The sequence below is a fragment of the Rosa rugosa genome, chromosome 1, assembly GCF_958449725.1.
Source record: "Rosa rugosa chromosome 1, drRosRugo1.1, whole genome shotgun sequence".
Classification (NCBI taxonomy): domain Eukaryota; kingdom Viridiplantae; phylum Streptophyta; class Magnoliopsida; order Rosales; family Rosaceae; genus Rosa; species Rosa rugosa.
The window spans coordinates 24,702,820-24,710,115 of NC_084820.1; the positions used below are offsets into that span (position 1 = coordinate 24,702,820).

Consider the following 7,296-nt stretch of genomic DNA (forward strand, 5'->3'; position numbering starts at 1 on the left):
AAGCACAATTTATTTACTCCTTATGTTTTTCAAACTCGAGCAAAACTCCGACAAAAACTTACCTCGCCATTTTTCTATCTAAATACAAATTTGGTGAGGCCCAATCTTTATTTGGTCTGCAATTTTGAATTTTCTTGTATTTGTCAATCCTACTTATAATAGGGAGATTATTTTAGATTTAAAACCTATTTTTCCATTCCATGCCTTAGCTGATCCAAACCCCACACGTTGAGCCTGCTTCTACCTATGCAAAGCCCAAGTCTTTCCTCTTTCTTTGTTCACGTCAAAGTTGGGCAGAGGGAAAGAAAACCTCGATCAGCAACTCTGTTCCACGTTACCAACATGCAGATGGCAACTCCTCCAAGAACATCACTCCAGACATTCAAAAGAGAGAATCCCAAACTAGAGGTCGTCGTCCATCCTCCTCTTCTCGCCCTTTCTCTCTTTGCTGGGCATATCAGTGTGTTTGCATGCCTCGAAACTCCTAGTTAGGGACCTCCAATCAAAAAACTTTCTTCATCAAAGTTATTCGCCTATGTCTCCTATATCTAGTCTCCAAATTTCAGCTCCATCGGAGTCGTTTTGAGACCTGTACACCCCTCGAAGCGGAAGCTATTCGGAAGCAAGCCTGTTCCGGATTTCTGCTTGAATTCCCTCTCTTGCTCTACCCAAATCCCCCACATCTTGCTTGAAATTCTACCAACAGTTGGTAAGATTCTTGAACCATCAAGTTCCCATTTCTTTCTTCAATTTCTAGGCTCAATACGTTCAAAACAACTGTTTTACATATTGAGAAGTTTCTGTTTCACTCATATTCGAGATTGAGCGAATTTCTTGGCCTGCAACTGGGCTCGATCCAATCAGCTCCCTCAGCTCTCCTTCCTGTTGAAACCCTCAAGAGAAACTCACCTTTTTGGTTAGTCTTTGGTGAGTATCATCCTTTCCATAACACTCTGTATATCTGTTACAAACTCTTGCAGATTACAACTTGTCATTATTGTTGTTAGAACCTTGTTGCTTTAACTTAGAACCTTTTATTCTTTTTGATGTGTTGGATCTATGCTAGACCATGGTTATCTTAAACATTGAAATCGTGCTTGATCCAAAGAGCTCATTTGTGTTACTGTTGTCCAAACACCATGTCTTCAAAACATCATGTTAGTGAGCTACAAGACCTCCCCCTTATAGTATTAAAGGATGACTGAAAGTTTAAGTCTTTAGGAGCTTTAGATACTTTCTGTAGATGTCTTAGAGTCTACTTAACCAGCCATTTTGGGTACCAAAAGAGCTTTACACAAAAGAACCAATTTCTGCAGTTTTTCAGTTTCCAGTATAATCTGACCCAGCTGCATTCCTTTCAAAACTGGAGCTAAATTGTTGAGAATTTGAGATCAGTTCCTTCTAGAGAAATATAGTAGACACAAAGATGAACCTTCCAGAATTTGAATCAACCCAAAATCATTTTTCTAGAATTAGTTATGTAATTTTGAAATAGGTGGACAGAAGCTGTTATTTCTAGAAAGAATCTGCACATCGTTTTACTTTAGCCTTTAAAACCTTTACTCTTCACATGGCTTCACTCAAAATTCTATAACCATTTCATTCTTACTGAGTAGGTTGTTAAACCATCTTCTTTCCAAAATTTTCCAAGAATTACCTCAAGTATTTTGAACACTTTTCCTTGACCCTTAATAGTTCCTACTTAAACTCTGTTTCCAGCTTTGGACAATTAGTCTTCTAAAGGTGTTTTTGCCACTTTTTCCTGAAAAACCAACTCTCCCTTAGAGCCCTAATGGTCTGGTTATTAGTTAGTAATTAGGTTAAAGGAAAGGTTTTCTTCGGACAGTATTGAGAGTGAATAGCTAGCCTAGTTTATCGTGATTAATGTCACTTATTTGGTCTAGGCTTGATATCTTGGTAGGATCTTGTGAAGTGGTGGTTGCTACAAGGTTGCATTGAGGCCAAGTGCTGCAAGAGAAAGCTCGAGTTCCAGGTAGGGGATGCCTTTAACTCTATCTATGCTTTTCTTGCATATATTATGTTTTATATGAGGCCTCTTGCATGGTTTTGAAAATTATCTGTTTTATAATTGAAATGGTTTGCGTGGATTGGATTGATGCGTTGGCAATTGATGGGGATGTAAGGAGAGGTATGTTCCTCCTTGAGCCACCGGTGGTGGGCAGTGTGCACCATGCCCTTGTTATTGAATTATCCCCTTTGTCTCTAGCCTTGTGATTATTGAATTCCGGAAAGTGATTGGCTAGATAGACAGTTATGATGAAAGTTGTGGAAGGAGATCAATTGCCATGGAAATTATAATTGCGTGGTGACGATCACGTGGAATCGCAAACCGGTTTTTATCTATTACTTTTTCTCAAAACAATAACTCATGTTTTTAAACTTAGATATGGGGGCGGGCATGGGCAATGACTAGATGTAGGAGTCTAACCCCTACTTTAGTTTGTTTTGCAGGCTGTTGTTGTCGAAGCTTGGGTACGGAGGATAATCCTTGGAGGCTAAAATTTGTTTTGTTTAAAGTTTGTTTTTATTTGGCATGTTTGATCTCATTAAATTTTTGTAACGTTATGTATGGTTGATGATGTGTGTGATTGCTTACCACCAAAGTGGAACCCTAGAGTTAGAACCTCCATTTGAGTTTAGGTCCTAGTAGGCTAGACCTAGAAGACTCACGTAAATTACCATTCAATGAACCTAATGTAAACTTGGGCTAAGAACTAAAAAATGACGTAGGTTCTAAACTCAACACAACACCACCTTCCTTTCCTCTTTCTCGTCTAGTTCGTAATCTTGTGATTACGAGCCAAGCCCACTATACAAGCCCAAAAAATTTCGGGCTTATAGATATCTTGTTTTCCAACCTAAAGGTCTTGTCTCTTTGAGGAATTCTAGGCCCAAAACACTTACTCCCTAAGTGTCGCGAGTGTAGGGTTCCTTGGGGAGGCGGCGTTGTGGTAATCCGGTCTCCGGCTCGCCACAGGCAGAGTTAGGTTTTGGTGGGTTGGGCCTTTGGGCTAGCCAAATGATCATTTTCTCTCTAACTTGGGTTTGGCTTGGGCTGGGCCTTTTAGGGTGGTGTGGTACATTCTGATCTTAGCTGGGCTCGTGACAGGCTTCCCTTATTTGCTTCATGCTAGCGTACAATAATATATTCTTAGAGCATCTTTAGCAATGCTAGTCATTTTTTAGTTAAATTATAGCTAAAAAGTCATTTTAGCTAGCCACTTTAGAAATACATCTGCATCAGTCCTCTCTATTTTAGCTAATTTTGAATTTATATTATTTTTTAAATGAAGATTTAATGGTTTAAATATATTTCTAAATTACATAAAATAACTCAAAATGAATGTCTTAAATTATAGAAAGTCTCATCACGCTCTCTATATTTAGGAGCGAGATAGTTAAAAGTTAAAATAGATAGTCACTTTAGCAGACTCTTTATTGTGGCTCCTTAGCTATTTTGGAGAGCATGTTTAGCTTTTTATCTATCTTAGCAGCTGCACCAGACTCCTAAGTGGCTCTCCATTATAACTTTTAGCTATCTCGCTCCTAAATATAGAGAGCGAGATGACGCTCTCTATAATTTAAAACATTCATTTTGAGTTATTTTATGTAATTTATAAATATATTTAAACTATTTAAACTTCATTTAAAAAATAATATAAATTGAAAATTAACTCAAATAAGGAGCACTGATACAGACGTATTACTAAAGTGCTTCTTATTTTAGCTAAAATTGTGTATCTCATTTTTTTTTATCGTCCTCTTATTTATCTGGTACTATTGGTAGTAGAGGATGATCTCCGTTGCATAGATGATTTGAGATTTGCTGTTCTTCTTCTTCTTTATGTTTCCGGGAAAGATGTTTGGGTGTTTTAAATCGACATCGGCACTTCCCAAGATCTGTCGTTCGTGTCGGATCATGCAGCTTGATTGAACTTCCTCCTAGGCAGTGTAGATGACCTAACACGTCTCCTCCTTGTTGGGTTCCGATTTAGGTGGACACGGGTTCAGCTCGCTTGGTTTAGACCTTTGGAGTCTTTCTTGGTTTGTTTAGTTTGAGTGTGTTTTTTTCTATTTTGGTATGTAATATTGTGGGCCATTTTTTTTTATATTCTAGTATTGTAATTTTTTTTTTTAGGGCAACGGAAGACATATCCATGGATGAAAATCATACGACCTCTCTCGGTCAAGCTATAAGGGTCCGAAGATCCCTCATATTATAGATCGATGCTCAGAAAAGAATGAATAAATTCCAAAAATGAACATCCAAAAAGACTAAAATCCTAAAGGAACTACAGAAAACTAAAGTACATAAATTAAAAACTCCCTAACCCTATACTGTCCTAGAATGGAACCACTGTCTTGAACATCTTGACGCCTAAGACCCTCTTGGTGTACGTCGCAACAATCAACACAGCCATAGCAACGCTCTAGGAATAGCTAGACTAAAAGGAGGATATGCCCCTTCCCATAGAGCCCAAATAACTCCCAACGCAAGTGAGAGAGGAAGAAGGGGAACTGGCCAGGCCCAGTTCACCGGACTGCAGCTCTGCAACCCAACAAGGCAGAGGCCCAAGTCCACTGCCCAAACCCTTCGTCCACAACACCCAAATTGGGCAGATCTGAATTTGTAGGGAAGCAGCCACCGCTCCAGCGGCCTCTATCGGCCTTCCAGCATCAGGAAAATTGGGAAAGACCTCGCCTTTGGTCGAAGTCGGATAATGAGACGCCGCCGTGACAACAAACTGCCCGCTTCAACGTCCGAGCCACACGCCTTCCGCCCAAAGACGCCAATTCGCTCCAAATGGAAATACCACCTTCGCAAGAAAAGCCTGCAGGCCTGATGTCAACCACTGCCATCGACCTCAAGCACAGCCCGAAAGAAACCAAAACCGGACTCGTTTCAGGCCAACTCACCACCATCACGCCCGAGATCGAAGTCTCGTCCTCCCTCATCTAGAAGAACAACGCCAAAGCACCCTGTTACAAATTGAAGCCAAGAGGCGCCGCCGCACTGCTCGCGAAACCTAGGTTTAGGCTTCGATTTGGCTCTGACTTTTCGGGAGCTCTTTAAGAGAAAGAGGAATTGACTTGAATCTAGTATTGTATTGTTTTTTATTTATTAAAATATTAATATTCTTGCCAAAAAATTTGGAATTCCTGGTATTTGGGATATAATTGGTGGAAAACTAACCTTATTAAATTGGTAGGTCAAAAATGTTACATATATATTAGAAAAATTTTCAACCATCGATGCTCCCTCAAACTCTCGGAGGTCAATGAATTGAAAGGTAGATCATCAAAAAAAAAAAAAAAAGTGTTTACCTTTCAAAAGCATGATGTATGATGTATTTGTTCATGCGTAGAAATTAGCATTAAAGAAATATAAAGCAATGACCAAGATCGAAATTACATCTAACTCAGCTATTGTCACTGTTGCTTACCTTTGTCCAGTAGCTAGTAAGATACAATAATGTAATCCAGTTTTCTTTTCTTTTCTTTTTTAATATCTAGACGTACTGTTCTACAGGTATTCATTTTGAACAAGAGTAAAGAGTGGAAACTAGCTAAATATACTGGATGCAATACGAATTGAGCAAGAGTAAAGAGTGCCACAAGGTAACAAGGTGTTCGGTCATAAAATATGTTTTCAATCTTAAGTGTGTATAGTGGCGGATCCAGGATGTAAACTTGGGGTGGGCTAATCTAAGGCTTGCTATCAAGATTTTTTTTTCCCCATCAATAATGCTTGTAAAAATTTTGAGACTAAATTGTAAAGAAATGTTAATAGAAATTTTTGTAAGAAAATCGGGAAAGAGAGAAAAAAAATAGGCAAGAAAATTTTAGCAGGAAAGAAGAAGGGAGCCCTTCATGGGGAAAGAGAAAAAAAAAATAACAAAGGAACAAAAGAAGAAAATGGGGGAGGAAAATGATAAAACAACCAAGAAAACAAGCATTAATTGCTGTCAACAAGATTCAAACTAAGGTCACTAGGAAAATAACCAACCACTTTGCCAACTCAACATGAAACTAAGGTCACTAGGAAAATAACAAACCACTTTGCCAACTCAACATGAATATGAAAAATGTTAGCACTTATAATCGATCAAATATTGAATGAATTATAGGTTGGGCTATAGCCCAACCAGCCTCCTACGCAGTTACGCCCCAGAGTGTGTAACAAGGTAGTTCATGATCTAGCAATAAGTTTCATCTTGAATGAGAATAAAATAATGCATTGTATATGTTGAAGTGGAAGCGCACGAATTTTAATTTCAAACATAAATTCCAAAGACAATAGCACCTTGAGATATAAGGATTTCAAAAAACAAGATGACGTCTTCTTTGTTTTAATTTATAGAAGATAACTATGTACAAAGATCATAGGGAAAGGAAATTGGATATTATATATGTACAATAAATAAACATATAAATGAAAAGCTTCAGAAACCAATTAATTAAGCAGAGAAGAATCCATTGGAGGCTTCAACACCAATCTGGCTCCTGGGCTCCTCCTTAACCCACTTCACAAGAAACTCCATCTTTTCTTTTCCAATCTTCTCCTTCAGGGTTTGAGCCAAAACTGAAACACAAGAAGCCAAGTCAGTACTAGCCTCACCAGCTTTTCTTGAGCTCTTCACCCTTCTCTCGTACTCTTCAGCAACCAAAATCGCAATATCAGCCATGATAATATATCTGATCTCTCTTTCTCAACTATATGAACTTGCTGTGAACTGGTTTTTTCTGTCAGAACTGCGTCTGGGGACTGGTATTTATAGGATATATTGCAGAAGGCGGTAGTTAAAAGAAATGGATAAGGGCTATGACAAGGTGGGGCTAACTGGTTTGGATCCTAGTTTATATTATAATGTGGGTGCTGGTTGGTTTGGTGGTTTTGAACATGGTTTACTGGTTCCTGGTTTCCAACACCGACCTTTTCTTTTGGCTAGCTTAGTCGGCTGGTTCCTGGTTTTCATTTGATTGTTTAATACGTAAGTGGAAGCCTCACGCAAGGCTACTTCCTCTATAGGGTGAACACTTGTCACGTTTGTATAGCGATTCATAGGATGATGTATCATTAGGGTATTGAAATTGTTTGGAAGAAGAGCATCTCTCCTGTAGCATGTCAAATGGAAAATGTCAAATCTATAGTTCACGGCTTATTTGATTTTGTTTTCCATATTTGGAGAATGGCATCTTCATATTTTCTTTCTTTTTCATATAGGAAAAAATTACCAATAAATTTACAAAAACAATTCTAACCAAGCTGATTTA

General features: G+C 38.4%; 1 long non-coding RNA gene across 2 annotated transcripts; it reads left to right on the top strand.

Moving 5' to 3' along the window:
* The first annotated feature begins 215 nt into the window (after positions 1 to 215).
* LOC133727141 (uncharacterized) lies at positions 216 to 5,157 on the top strand. 2 transcript variants are annotated; one of them, XR_009855053.1, is made up of 4 exons: positions 216 to 709; positions 821 to 927; positions 1,922 to 1,993; positions 3,881 to 5,157. It is a non-coding gene; the product is annotated as an uncharacterized LOC133727141 (long non-coding RNA). The 2 variants fall into 2 exon arrangements; XR_009855042.1 differs by lacking the exon at positions 3,881 to 5,157 and having other exon boundaries at positions 1,922 to 2,709.
* Positions 5,158 to 7,296: the final 2,139 nt, after the last annotated feature.